Source organism: Ambystoma mexicanum, chromosome 4p (assembly GCF_040938575.1).
Source record: "Ambystoma mexicanum isolate Mex_15411 chromosome 4p, UKY_AmexF1_1, whole genome shotgun sequence".
NCBI lineage: Eukaryota > Metazoa > Chordata > Amphibia > Caudata > Ambystomatidae > Ambystoma > Ambystoma mexicanum.
Window position 1 is genome coordinate 766,948,489 of NC_090927.1, and position 13,902 is coordinate 766,962,390.

Below are 13,902 nucleotides of genomic sequence, written 5' to 3' on the forward strand. Positions count from 1 at the left end.
GCTAAGAACGGGGTAGGAAAGTTTTAATGTGTGAGCAGGATAGGGAGGAAAAGGCATGAATAGGGGAAAGAGACAAGAGGGAGGTTATCACATCACCAAGGTAAGGGGCAAGAGAGTCCTGCCAGAATTTTATTTCCTCTAATTCATTGCAGAGGGGTGATGAGGAGTAGAAGGTATAGGGTAGAGATATTAATGAAAACGATGGAGTGATCAGAGTGAGTAGGGTCAATGGATTTCAGTTCAAGGCAGACGGCTGCAGAGGGCTTGGAAAGTTAAACTCCACCCACATGGCAATAGGGATGTCGGTAGGAAGTGACTCAAGGAGACGGTTCAGATTAGGGAAGGAGTTAAGAGAACCAGGGGCTTGATAGAGAGCCAAAGCAGTGAGATGAGGAGGGAGAAGTCGAAGTATACTGGAATATTAAAAAGCAGCCTTTATTTTAGAGAGAGATAGTGTGCCAGTTTTGAGGGCCTTAATGATGTGGAACCCCACACCTACTGCCCTTTCCAACTTTTCTGGAAGAGTGGGAGAGGGAAGCAGAGTCAGCGTGGAGAGCTTCTAGCACTGCATGTTTCTGTGACAGTAAGAAGTGAAAGTTGAGGGTGATAAGATTCAAAGTGGTCAGTGATATAGGATGACATGTTGCAGAGGGATTGTGCATTCCAGAGGCCAAGTGATAGAGTGATAGGAGGTGGGTAGTAGAGCAGGTGTTGTGCGATAGGCGAGGGGGATAAATGACGTTGGAGATCCTGGGAGCATGTAGCATCTTGAGGACAGTGGGTGCAGGGCAAAGAAGATGGAGAGCCCGGAGACTGATGTGGAAGTTACACCAAGTTGAGCCTAAAGGCTATGAGAGAAGGGAAGGAGAAAAGTAGGAGGAGGAATGGAGCGAAATCAAGATGCATGATGGAGGGTAGAGGCAATAGGCAAGTGAAGATAATTAAGAAAGGGTGCAGCCCAGGAGAGGGAGGCTAGGAGGTTGAGCAGAAAGGAAAGAGTGAATGGCTGGTTGGTTGAGAAGAAGCAGGTGTAAGTTTTGGGTTGGGCTAGAATGGGGCTATAACTAGCCAAACAGCAGACAAGACCCAAAACAGCAAATTTCATTGGTCCTGTGGGTCTCTGCGGTGACTGGATAGTCAATGGGTGGAAGGATCCCTATGCGTGGAAGCAGCAGTCAGCTAAAGGGAAAGCTTGGTAAATTCCTGTCTTGAACCGGGGTTCTGGCCCTAGGCTCTACCCAGGCCTAACAGGAAGCATGTCTTTGCTCCTTTTTTCCCTTGGCTACAGATGCCTGGTCTGGATGCCCTGGGGAGGCTTCATAAGGGAGGCAATGTATCACATGTCCCGCTGGGAGCCAGTCACAGTGTTCCAGGTGGCTTCCACACCTGCAGGGAGAGTTGTGTTTGTTGTAGGTCGAGGGATCTTCGTTTTATAGGGAGGACCCTCAGATGGTGCACAGGGCCAAAGCAGGAAGTGGCCAAGAAACAATAGAACATTTTATATATTATTAAACATGTTCAATGTTTCCCAAACACATTTGCCCTGAATTCTGAGGTGCAATATATATGCAGAATGAATGAAAGTATATGTAACAGTCACTGGACAGGTACTGAGAACCATAATATTAAGTCCCCTTTGGCTCTACTTTTTTTGGAGGGTGTGGTAGGAGTAGAAAAAGGAGGGCCTAGTTTTCTTGAAAAATAATAAAATCAACCTGGTCGAGGAAGGATTCCTAATACTAGTCGGCCACTTTTTTACTCAGCCCTCCTATGTTTCAAGAAACAAATGTCCTGGCTGCGGGTAGTGAGTCCCTCTGCTAATAAGCACCCTCTTGGTGTGCCACAGGTTTTATCTGCCTGTGGATAATGTCTGTCTCTTTTTATCACTACTCTCAAAACCCTTAGGTGTACTAACCCTCTTTCCACTGGAGGAGCCTACTTGACCAGTTACTCAACCAACTTAACACTTTTGTCTATAAGAACCTTTTCCCAGTCCAAGAGGTATACCTCCCTGGAGGGATGTTATAACATTGGCTAATCTCAGTAGCCTCTGAACAACTGGGGCCTTCAACCAGTGAAAGTCCATACACAAGGAAATATGTCTGGGTGATAAGACCTAATTGGCTTCCTACGAGTCATTGGTTGGAATCGATGCAGAGGATAGCAATATCCTAAAAGCAATATTAGGATTTTTCCATCAATCTGAGGTCAGATTCTCTGTTCTGAATGAAGTACCTTCCATACCCACTACTTATGTGAAAAGAACAAGATGTCAAAATCACTGGCTATGTTTTTTTTTTCTTGGGCTCACCCATCTCACTCTGCGGGTCATAATTATAGCTGCTGGATTTAGATCTCCCCATGCTCTGCTGACATTAAGCCAGGGTGCTTATTTATTCATCAAAGTCCAAGTGTGTTCCTAAACTCCTACCAGGGATGCAAGGCCAGCTAAGACCACTACCAGAGAAGTGGGCTTGAGGGCAACCTCTAAGGTTATATCATATGTATGGGATCAGAAGACTTCTGACTCTTCAGTGTGTAAAGGGCATGCTGGCCGCTTTCCCCACCGCTCTGCCTCCAAAAAACATTAAAACAACTTGGAACACAAAAAGCGTGATAATGACAAGGCAGGCAAAAATGTGTTACACCTGTCTGAAGAACCTTGTTTAATGGCCTGGAGACTTAGAAAATGCCCTCTTTGTATTTACAAATAGTCTAAATATGTTGTGTCTTTTTAGAATGCATTATGGTTGACATGTTTTCTTCAAGCAACTTTTAGGGCCCCAATTGGAGGGGCGATGCCCGAGCATGCCACTATTAGCGATACACCACTGCTTATCAATCCTAATATATCTGTTGGGTTACCTGCTCCTAGGGTGCTCTGATTGCCTTGCATTCATTTGTACTGATCATTTAAGTTGCAATTAGATAGAAATCAACCATGCTTATGCTGAGCAGTGAAAGGAATTTCTGTGGCATTACCATCACAAGCGATGCTAAGTATGGATACAACACAGGTCCAGTTAATTGGAAGTGCACAAGTGTTTTTATTTGTATTACAAAGACTAGAGTGCTTCAGAGGGGAACAAATAAAGGGAATAACTGAAAGGTGTGGGAACAAGAAGCTAAATGTCTGATAATGGGCATAGCGGCCTATGTGTTGATGATGCCTGCTGACTCGTACTCTATAACTTTGCTAATTTCTATTCTGGCCTTTATTCCTGCCACCTGATCTCCAGTGCCAATGAAAAGCCAAAAATCAAGGGTAACTTGCGCTGATGTTGCATCACAAGTAGTCACAAATTGTTTTCATGAAAGATGTTAATCCAAGTTTCAGGCTTCAACCACCCACATATCTTTGCACTCTGGAGAGGCATCTTACATAATCACTGCTTAACCACAAGGAGTCAACTTGAGCTTCCCACCAGAGTCCCTTTTTATAAATGTTTCATTCCAGAAAGAGCCCAGAGCTGCTCTACAGGCAAAATGTTACTGCACACAGCCCAGTCAATATGCACTATTTTGATATATTCTTAACATGGCCCTGTTGTTTTGGTGGCCATCAGCCACCACTCTGATTCAATTTGATGTGAAGGTTTTCTGACTCCAACCTCTAGCACCAGCTGCTCCATAAGTGTCCATTTCAAAGTTGTGAATTCAGTCACAGAGGACAACACTACCATGTTAATGAACTACTGGTCTCCACCGCCTATAAATACTCATGTTCTTTTGCTAGGGCATAAAAGTGACTCTCAAATTCTATTAAGGCACACTCCTAGACTACATACCTACATATAAGTATCAATGAAAATCTGCAAAGTGTTCTATAGTGTAGTAAACCATGTTCTGAACAGGATTTAATTAAAGGTCCTGGGCTGTGAATTGAGAGTCAGTATTTTTTGTGAACACTGTGCATTAATCGATAATTCCAAACTGATGGTGCCCAATGTCACAAAAGGTGGCGAAGATTCTGAAGAAACCGCAGAAGCTGCTGGCCCCACGAACCCTCTGAAGCGTTCAGCTCACTCTCTTAGTATAAACATAGAATGCACTTCTCACCTCAAAGGGAAAGCGGAATGGGACAAAATAATAAACTCGGTCAATTTCTTCTACAGCAGAAGTACACGTGAGACCTGCTACGAGAAGGACTTCTCATTATTTAAATTACTAACACCTGCTTCCCAAATTACTCCGCCCTGCTAGATACCCAGGGGTTGCTTAAAGAACACTTTTCTTCTCGTCACTATAAACTGATTTATCTTTCCTTCCTCTTAGAAAACAGTTCAGAAATGAAACGTCTTTGAATCTTTTCTTAACCCTTTACAGAAAAGTACCTTTTTGGTCAAAAGTTCAGGTCTCCTCAATCCTTGAATGAGTCCTAGTAGACTGATTATTTAGAACCTCTGCTGACTAAGAAACTGTGTGCGTTGAATGACTTCTTATGCAGATTTGCTTATCAATCTCTAGTTAAAAATGTTAGCACAACAGGTGCTGGTTTATATATATTTAAATTGCCTATCTTAACAAATGAATTCTGGTTACAAAATATTTACAGTTTTATTCTTGCTACAGCCAAGAGTTTTCAGCAAATAGATTTTTTACTGGTTTTTCTTTCGAATGAATGTGCATTTATAATTTAACATTAAAGAAGCAGGTCTTTTCAGCGTGGTGTGTGTGAAGAAATGCTGCTTTCTAAACTTTATCAAACAATCGCTAGGATTAAGCTGTGTGTAACAGTTAGTGCTGGCTCCTCTCACTATAACAGCTTCTCACGAGCGCTGATGCAAAAAGTCTGTTTTCTATGTTGGCAGAGCACCAAGCAGAGACGGAAACAAACAAAACCCTCCTTCTGCATAATGCCATTTCACGTGTCTTCTCCTAAATCACTCTGGCTCGCTAACGCCATTCTGTCCATCCACGTCGCGCAATCAGATGCTACCTCAGTATTAGTGCTAAGCACTCGACTCCTTAACCAAAAGGTACTTTAGCTTTTTAACTCCAATGAACATTTAGGAGATTCTTCAAGTCTTTCTTTTTAAACGTTATTGTCTCTCAGAAAACAACTTGCTCATATTTTCAAAACAGGGAACAATCCCGCAGGAGGCTACTGGAATATGCCCCACGGTGATCTGATGGCTTCTCAACACTCAAAAGGCCTAAAACCAGGAGCTGAAATGAATATGACCTATCACTTAAGTTACAATCAATGGAAGGCAGTTTGGAACTCACCTCTAGAATCCTAGTAGCCTCAGGATTCCTAGTTGAAATTAGTTAAGGAAACTTATGTCTCCCATTAAATATTATACACATTACTACAGCTTGGATCCTGACAGCTACCCACATCTTGTTTTCACCAGTCTTTTTTATAAATGTTTCATTCCAGGAAGAACCCAGAGCTGCTCTACAGGCAAAATGTAATTGTGCACAGCCCAGTCAATAAGCATTATTTTGATATATTCTTATCATGGCCCTGTTGTTTTGGTGGTCATCAGCCACCACTCTGCTACAATTTGATGTGAAGATTTCCTGACTCCGACCTCTAGGACTGACTGCTCCATAAGTGTCCATTTCAAAGTTGTGAATTCAGTCACAGAGGACAACACTACCATGTTAATTAACTACTGGTCTGCACGGTCTATAAGTACTTGTGTTCTTCTGCTATGACATAAAAGTCACTCTCAAGTGCTATTAGGGCACACTCCTAGACTACATACATACATGCAAGTATCAATGAAAAGCTGCAACCTGTTCTATGGTGTAGTGAACCATGTTCTGAACAGGAATGAATTAAAGGTCCTGGGGTGTGAATTGAGTCACTGGCCCTCATTACGACCCTGGCGGAAAGCAACTGACCTGACCGCCATAGCGTAAATAGCGTTTCCGCCATTGCACGACGGAGTAAAGTGCGGCTAATTCTGACCCATCGGGCACGAGCACTACGCCATGGCGGAAGTGCAAAGTCCGCGATGGCGGAAATGTCCCCAAAACGCCCCTCACCGCCGTCGTACGGCGACCTAGGTGCAATTCCGCCACCCATCATAGCGGTCACCGTAATGAGCGGCAATCGGAAAATACGGTGACCGTAAATATACGGAAACGGAAGCAAAAACATGGTCCCGGAACGGGAAACAGCACGCCGTACACCTATAAAATCAGAATTTCCACACAACCATTAAAAATACTACCCTGAGACACATCCCAACCCGTCATCCACCCTAGTGAAAACAATAACAATGGGAAAAGTAGCGAAAAAAGCGTGCGACCGCAAGCGGCACGTCCACTTCTCCCGTGAGGAACTCACGGTGCTCACAGAGACCCTCCAGGAGAATGCTGCCGTCGTCTTCTCGACGCAAATGACCAGGACGGCACTTGCGAACAAGAAGGCCATATGGGCCCTGGTGGCACAGCGGGTAAGTGCGGTGGGGACCGCACCCCGCAACCCACAGCAATGCAGAAAGCGATGGGACGACTTGCGGATACGCGTACGGAGCATACTATCCGCCAACCGTAACATTGCCACAGCTACCGGGGGAGGATCGGAATCACCCATCAAGTTGACCCCCTGGGAAGAAATCTGTGCCTCCACCATTGGAATGGAGACTATAGAGGGAGTCGGAGGGATGGAGAAAGGAGTGCAGACATCCGAAGAATCAGGTAGGTGTCCCAAATAAAACAATGCTAAAACCACAATGTCCAATCATGTGAAGTACCATGTGTCCACATAGTGCAACAGAAACACATGTCCAGGAGAACGTCCACATACATTGGCCTGATAGCGCACATTAAAAGTCAAATTAAATAAATAAATAATTAAAATTCCTAAAAACACCCTCTACACGTGCAGCAGGCACCCCCTAACTGCAGGCTGCAAAACAACTGCATCCTCAATCCACACAAAAATGAAACCACCTCCAAGGCCCTGACCCAAATCACCCTCAGGTACCACCCCAATGCATGTGATACATTGCCATTCCAATTTCCACAGACCCATTAATAACGCTCGCCCTCCTTTACTCCACCACAGGGTCCGATTCAAACGACGAGCTCCAGGACACCCCTACCAGCACACCTGCAAAGAGGGCCAAGACCAACGGCCAAAGACCCTCCACCTCAGCTGCACGGATCAAGACACGGCAGCAGCACAAATCAAGTGGCAGCACACAGGAGGGGACTTCAACAGGCACCCCAGCAGCCAGCATGCCCACAACAGCACCACCACAGGCCCCCCCAATGGATGCCACAGAAGGCACTGCTTCTGGTGGCAGCAGCACCATAGGTGACACTGCATTAATGGCAGCATGCTCCGACACAGAAAACGGTGATGTCGATGTAGGATCCATCCATGACCTGTCTCAATCCCCCTGTTTGTTTCATCCCGTACACCATGAGGATACCACGCAGGGGCACCCACAAGACGACGACTGGCCATCCCCCACAAGCCCTGTGTCAAGGCAACATGAGGTGATCAGCCCCTCTGTGACACCACCGCAAATGGCCATGGCCCAGCAGAGGCAACAGTCCCTCGACCAGGTGATCGTGCAACAGCAGCAACTGGCCACGCTCCTCAAGGACCATGCTGATGAATGTGGGGGTACTAAGGCAGCCATAGAAACATGTACAGAGACACTAAAGGCACAAATGGAGAGAAGCACCGAGAGCCTGAGAGTACAAATGGAGAGAAGCACCGAGAGCCTGAGAGTACAAATGGAGAGAAGCACCGAGAGCCTGAGGGGGGAACTGCATGCGACGTCCAAAGACGTATGTGCTGAACTTGCCGCTGTGCGCAGTGTGCTCACTGAGCTCTCACAAACCCTTAGGGACATGCATGGACGTGAGCAGGCAGAGACATCATCCGTTGCAAGTTCCGTCCAGGGCAGCCCCCAACGTAGATCTGGGAGGAACCTGCGCTCCACAGGCATGGGTGCCCCTGATACCCGGAGAGGGGGCTTGCAATAGCGTCTGCCCACTGACAATGAGCATCTTTGGACACTGGTGTTCGGGGGGGAGGTAGGAGGGTGGAGGGGGTGTGTTGGGCTTACTTGGGTGGCGGGTCGATGGGGTGTGTAACATAATTTCACATATGCTATAAACATTTCACAATCATCCAATGAGATGTGTGGACATTGATCTTTGTGTACGAGGCCATTATAGGCGTACAGTCCATATTGTGCATGTTCCAGACACACACAGTGCCACAAGTCCCGTGTCCATGTATCAGCCACCAGGCGTGAGTGCTAGAAGCATGAATCTATGATAATCTGACGAATTTCACGGCCCTCCTGTGCCTCGCGGACTCCTTGAGGTACTGCCACATCCCCACCCTCATCATGACCATATTCAGGTGCTTGCAGTTCTGCGTCAGGGGGCATGGGCACATTTCTACGTACGCACATGTTGTGTAGCATGACACATGCCATGACCATCTTTGCACTGAGGCAGCGGAAACGACCCTTCTGTAGGCCGAATGCCTGTTCTATGACTACACGGGTACGTGAGTGGGCATGGTTGTAGTCCTCCTCATGCTGGTTCTGTGGGTTCCGGAGTGGTGTAAGGAGCCATCTCTTCAGTGGATACCCGGCATCACCTGTATGTGGACAATAAAGGATGTTTGAGGAATGACATTGCCACGTACGCACCCCCCCCCCCCTTCCTGCCAGGTCATTGCCGCATCACATACCCCACATTATCATGCATGAAATGAGACTCACCGAGTAGCCAGGATCTGTTCCCTGCGTGTCGCTCCATGTAGCGTGGTATTGTAGAGTTCCGCAAGACCATGGAATCATGGGTTGATCCAGGAAATCGGGCACAACAATGTGTAATGATCCTGTTGGAGTCACACACCATTTGTACATTAAGAGAATGATATTGTTTTCGGTTGCGGTACTGGGCCTCCATGGCATGTGGGACAACCATTCCACATGGGTGCAGTCGATGGCACCAATGCAACCCGGTATGCCGGCAAGTGCATGGAATCCCACTTTTGTGTTCGTAATTTCCTGCTCCGAGCGTGGTAGAGAGATGTAGTCGTCTGCGTGCTTCAGGAGGGCATCGAGCACTTGCAATAGTGTCCGTGACAACAGTGGCTGTGAAATGCCATGCAACTGTCCGACTGTGTGCTGGTAGGTGCCTGTGGCCAGGAAGTGGAGTACAGACACCACCTTCAGTAGGGGTGGGATGGCGGTTGGGCTATCTATCATGCTGACAAGGTCAGCGTGTGTCATGTCCACAATGGCGGTTATGGTGTCCCGGTCCAAACGGTAGAGGGTGTGGATCTGCTCATTAGTGAGGTTGAACGGATGTGCTCGGAGGCGTGGGATTGCGGGCTGCCTGCGTGGTGGTAGTGGCTGTGCTGGTGGGCCTTGCTGGCCCTGCCTTGCCCTCCTCCTCCTCCTGCGTCTCCTCTGTGCGGCCGGTTGTTGTAGTAGTTGGTGTTCGTCTTCTTCTTGAAGTTGGAGTACTTGCAGTGCTATCAGGTCCCCCAGGGCCAACATCGCTAGTCCTGCCGGTAGCATTTTGGAGTGGGTGTGGTTGTGGGAGGGGGTTGGGTGTGCAATTTATGTGTTTTCAAGCTGTATAGCTCCACCTTTGGTGATTCATTCCACCTGTGCAAGCTGCAATCCCCTTTGGGCGAGCACGTCCCGCACACAACGCTGCAATTCGACGCATGGCATCTTGCTATTACAATCATGTATTTCATCCCGATGGCAGTGAGATATTGGTTCATATGTTCATTCTGTTATGGTCCCATTGTTTCACATACTATCTTTGCAGTCGCGAACAAACTTGTGAAGGGTCAGTGGAATGTAGTACTCGATTAACGGTGGACCCTCATGCAGCACTGTACCGCGGTTCACCGACGGGCGGGGCGTCCCATTTGTGAGTGAAGCCATTTGCCATTTTCACACACTGCCGCACTACATGGATGGATTTGTGATTTCAAGCGGTCACAGATGCCTTTTCGACGTGATGTTGCAAATGAGGAATTCGAAGGACAGCGCTTTCGGTTTCCAGCTAGCGGCGAGGAGACGCCCACAGGTCTGACTGCAGATATAAAGTTCTATTGTTTAATGTCCTTGGGACAGGGGCCATGGCGAGAATGCAATGATTGATATGAATAGTATGGGATGCGCAATAGCGTAGTGGACGATAAGGCAGGACGTTCCCAAATACATGTTACTTCACAGCACTAGAATTCCGGGCTGGAGCACAGAGGATTTTGCAGACTGCATTACGCACAGACTCAATGGAAATTTCACATGTTATGTGAGTAAATAATCAGGCGTTTTCATACAGGGATGAGGGAATGATGTATGGATGCATGGACAGATGATTTAATAGAGAGTTTGCCATGTACATGGCTTTTTGGAATCTATCCACTTCCCCTGCGCTATGTGATGCAGGGCTGCCATAGTGGGACCATCGTCTATCTGCCCTTGTTGAACCCTCCATGTCTCGACGCGCCTTCAAACACTTGTGTCTATGCACGTTACTAATCCCATCTAATGGATTCTGTTTTAACAGACGCATGCACACAAACACTCGTTTGTAATAGTGTTTTCACCTCGATTTATATAGTTATGATTCGCAAGTGATTTTTGGGTGCGAATAATCCTTTTGAGTGGGCTAGCATGCATATGGCTGTGGATTTAGTGTGATCATTGAAGTGAGTAATTCAAATGGAGTTCTGATGCCCATACTATTCTTTTTCATTTCATTTGGGTGACAGGTATCTCCTCCCCTTTTGCCGCTGCCATCTGTATACCACTCCTGCAGATGGCTTTTACTCCCGACACCTGCTGCTTCGTGTTAATCAGTGGAGCACCATTACGATCTTATGGGACGATCGCCAATGGCCCACATGCCCTTACGCAGTACTAGTGGCTAGGAGCAACATTTCGACCTTTCAGCTGGACTAGTGCCTACCTAATGGGACGGCCCTGCGGTTCTAGGCGCTTCCATGTTGCCTTTTTGAACGTGAATGTAGCCCCTGTGTACCATGAAGGAACAGGGCGTCACACAAGAAGAAGCTGGTCATTTATTGCGGATGCAGCCCACAATAATGAAATATATTTTGGAGTTCATGACCTAATAGCTGTATGGGCCTGGTGATTTTGTTGTGCATTAAATTTTGATTATGATATTGACCGTGTAGCGTTATTCTTTGCAAGTAATGTAGCATATTCCTATTTGTGGAGCAATGTATTGTGAGAAGATCTGCTTTGGGTTCCGGCTTCTGAGTATAGTTGCGTGGTACTGTACTGGGCGCGTTTGCCTACGAAGGCCAGTAAGGTCAGGGATAGGGGCTGCCATTATGTCTGTTTTGATGATGTCATGCTCATGGGAGGGGGATTAGCTTTTGTGTAACAGATGCCGGTCAGCCAGGTGGATTGGTGGAATGATGTGATTATCAAAATATGGCTGGTCACAGGTGCCTGTGTTTGCGTGCGTTTCTTGGAGGGAGACTGAGGTCATGTCCATTGGAATAGCTTCTGTATTCGTGCCATCTGTGCCCTGCAGCTCCCATTGGCCCCTCTTGAGATGAGCCTGGCTGCTCAGTCACTCTGCCAACTTGTGTGGTACATGCTTATGCTGATGGTTGGTTTGTTTACTGGCAGGAGTACAGGGCTGGTGCAGTCTCACTCAGGATACTGCTTTGAATGTTGCCTTACACTGGTGTCAAGCGATGGGGGGCCTGTTTTTGTTTGTCTCAGTTTTCAGTTCATGTTGCTGTACTTGGAGCTTCACATGCCTGTGCTGCATCAGTCTGGCAATGGTGCCATGGCAAATATGGCACTTGGAGCCCCTACATTCATTTGTTCGTTGCCATGCATGGGTGACTTGTACATTTCACTGGTTGCATTGTGTGACTTCATTCAACCTACGAGGAGTTGTGCAATGTGGCCAGGGAGTGGTGTACAGGCACTCAGTAGGGCCTTTTACGGTTGGTTCGCGATGCCGTACTTCTCACCATGGCGGAATGGTACTTTCCGCCATGCTTGATGGCGTTAGGTACATGTCCGCTAGGGTCAGAATTCCCGTACCGTTGCGCCATGGTGGTAATTACGGTTTCGCATGGCGCGCGTGCGCGTACTTGGTGCAGTTAGCGTTGGCGTTCACTACGGTGTCGCTAATGGCATCGTACTTTACGGTGACGGGTCATAATCGCACCGAGCGCTATTCGATGGCGGTATTGCATTTCCGCCATCGTTTTTCGATTTCCGCCAGGGTCGTAATGAGGGCCAATGTGTTGTACTCAAACATGGTCATTGCTTAAAGTACTCTGAATCAGCTCTTTGTATTGTTAAGTTAGGTATTGTGATTAATAAGTAACGGGTCCTTCAGGGAAGTCAAAAATGCTATAATGAGAATGGAAATATGTTTAAATACTCAAAGGATGGACCAGGTTGGAACAGCCAGCAGTACTCCATTAATCAAATACTTTCTCTAGGCAGGCAACATTCTTTTTAAAGAGATTCTAAGGCATCCCAACAGGCCCCTATGTTGTTGAATACTTTGCTGTCTGGAAACAATGAGAAGTTTGAGGATTTATTTCTGTGGTCTGGATTTCTATGTACTGGAAACAGCACCAGCATTGCAATTACCCTAAAGACTGGCAATCATATACATGTATGCTTTGTAATTTGTCTTGAATCTGTTTGATGCTGTTTAGTCAATTGCAGAACCCTCTCTCCCCAGGCATTGTTATCTGCTCAGAAATAGAATAATCTGATCCAACAGGCATCATCAAATGAGACATGGTATTCCCTTTTCCTTTTAGGGATGGATATCCACTCCATTCCCCAAACCTTAATGGCTTATTGTGATAAACCCCTTCGACACCCTACAAAAGCTGCTGAGAGAACTCAAACATTTTACATTTTTTGACACAACATGCACTGAGATGAGTAAGAGGAATCCAATGAGCAAGAGTATGAACCACAATGTGAAGTTGAGTGTTTGGGATAGTGTGATTGTCCAGGACACCTTCCAGCCTGGAGGCAGAAGTTTAAATCAGCTGCTGGGAGAAGATGGAAGGACCTTCCTTTTCCAAGCGTCAGCTTGGAGGTCGACGGGGAGAAAAAGCGTTCAATGCAGAGCCGACAGTGTCCCAACCTGGAGATGAACGCCCGAGGGCAAGCGATTGAAGGTGGTGAGAGAGGGAGCCGACCTCCACCACAGAATTCAGGCAGACCAGGAAGTAGACAGAAATGAGAGCCGTGGCCACAGAGTGCTGCCTGTGGGAGAAGAAGTGAAGAGGTGAGCTGCGGACCAGCCACATAGTACAGCAGTGCCAGTAAACCGGAGAAGCAGACAAAGGAAGTCGCAGCGGAAAATGGAAGCCAGGATGGGCTTCGTTCCAGATGCCCGAACGAGTGCGAGTTGTTTGAAAGAATTCAGAAGTGGCCTCTCAGCCCAGACAGAATGGGGAAGGAGGCAAAGTGACCCTGAAAGATTGAATTGATTGCCAAATGTGGACGAACAAGTGATCCTCATTGGAATCAGTGACAGCGTCATCGTCACAGTACTTTGCCATAAAATAACTGGTGGAAGACCCATGCCCCCTTGTGCTGAATGACAGAGAGAGTCCACTGTAAAATCTTACCAGGTGAAAAGCTGATCTTGTATTCGCTCCGAAAAGAAATTGTAAAAGAGCCTAGCAGGGGTGTGTACCAGGTGTTTGAGTGAGAAGAGAGATTGCATTGAAAAGTCCTGGCAGGAGAGTATACCAGGTGAAGAGCGGATATGGGATTGCGACCCATGAAAAATTGTAAAAGAGAACCTGGCAGGGGAGCATAGTGGTTGTTTAGCTGGTTTGGGACCCGCACCCAAGTTGTGCTATCTTGGAGTCCTTAACAAGTGTGAGTTATTTGAAAGAATTCAGAAGTGGTCTCTCAGCCT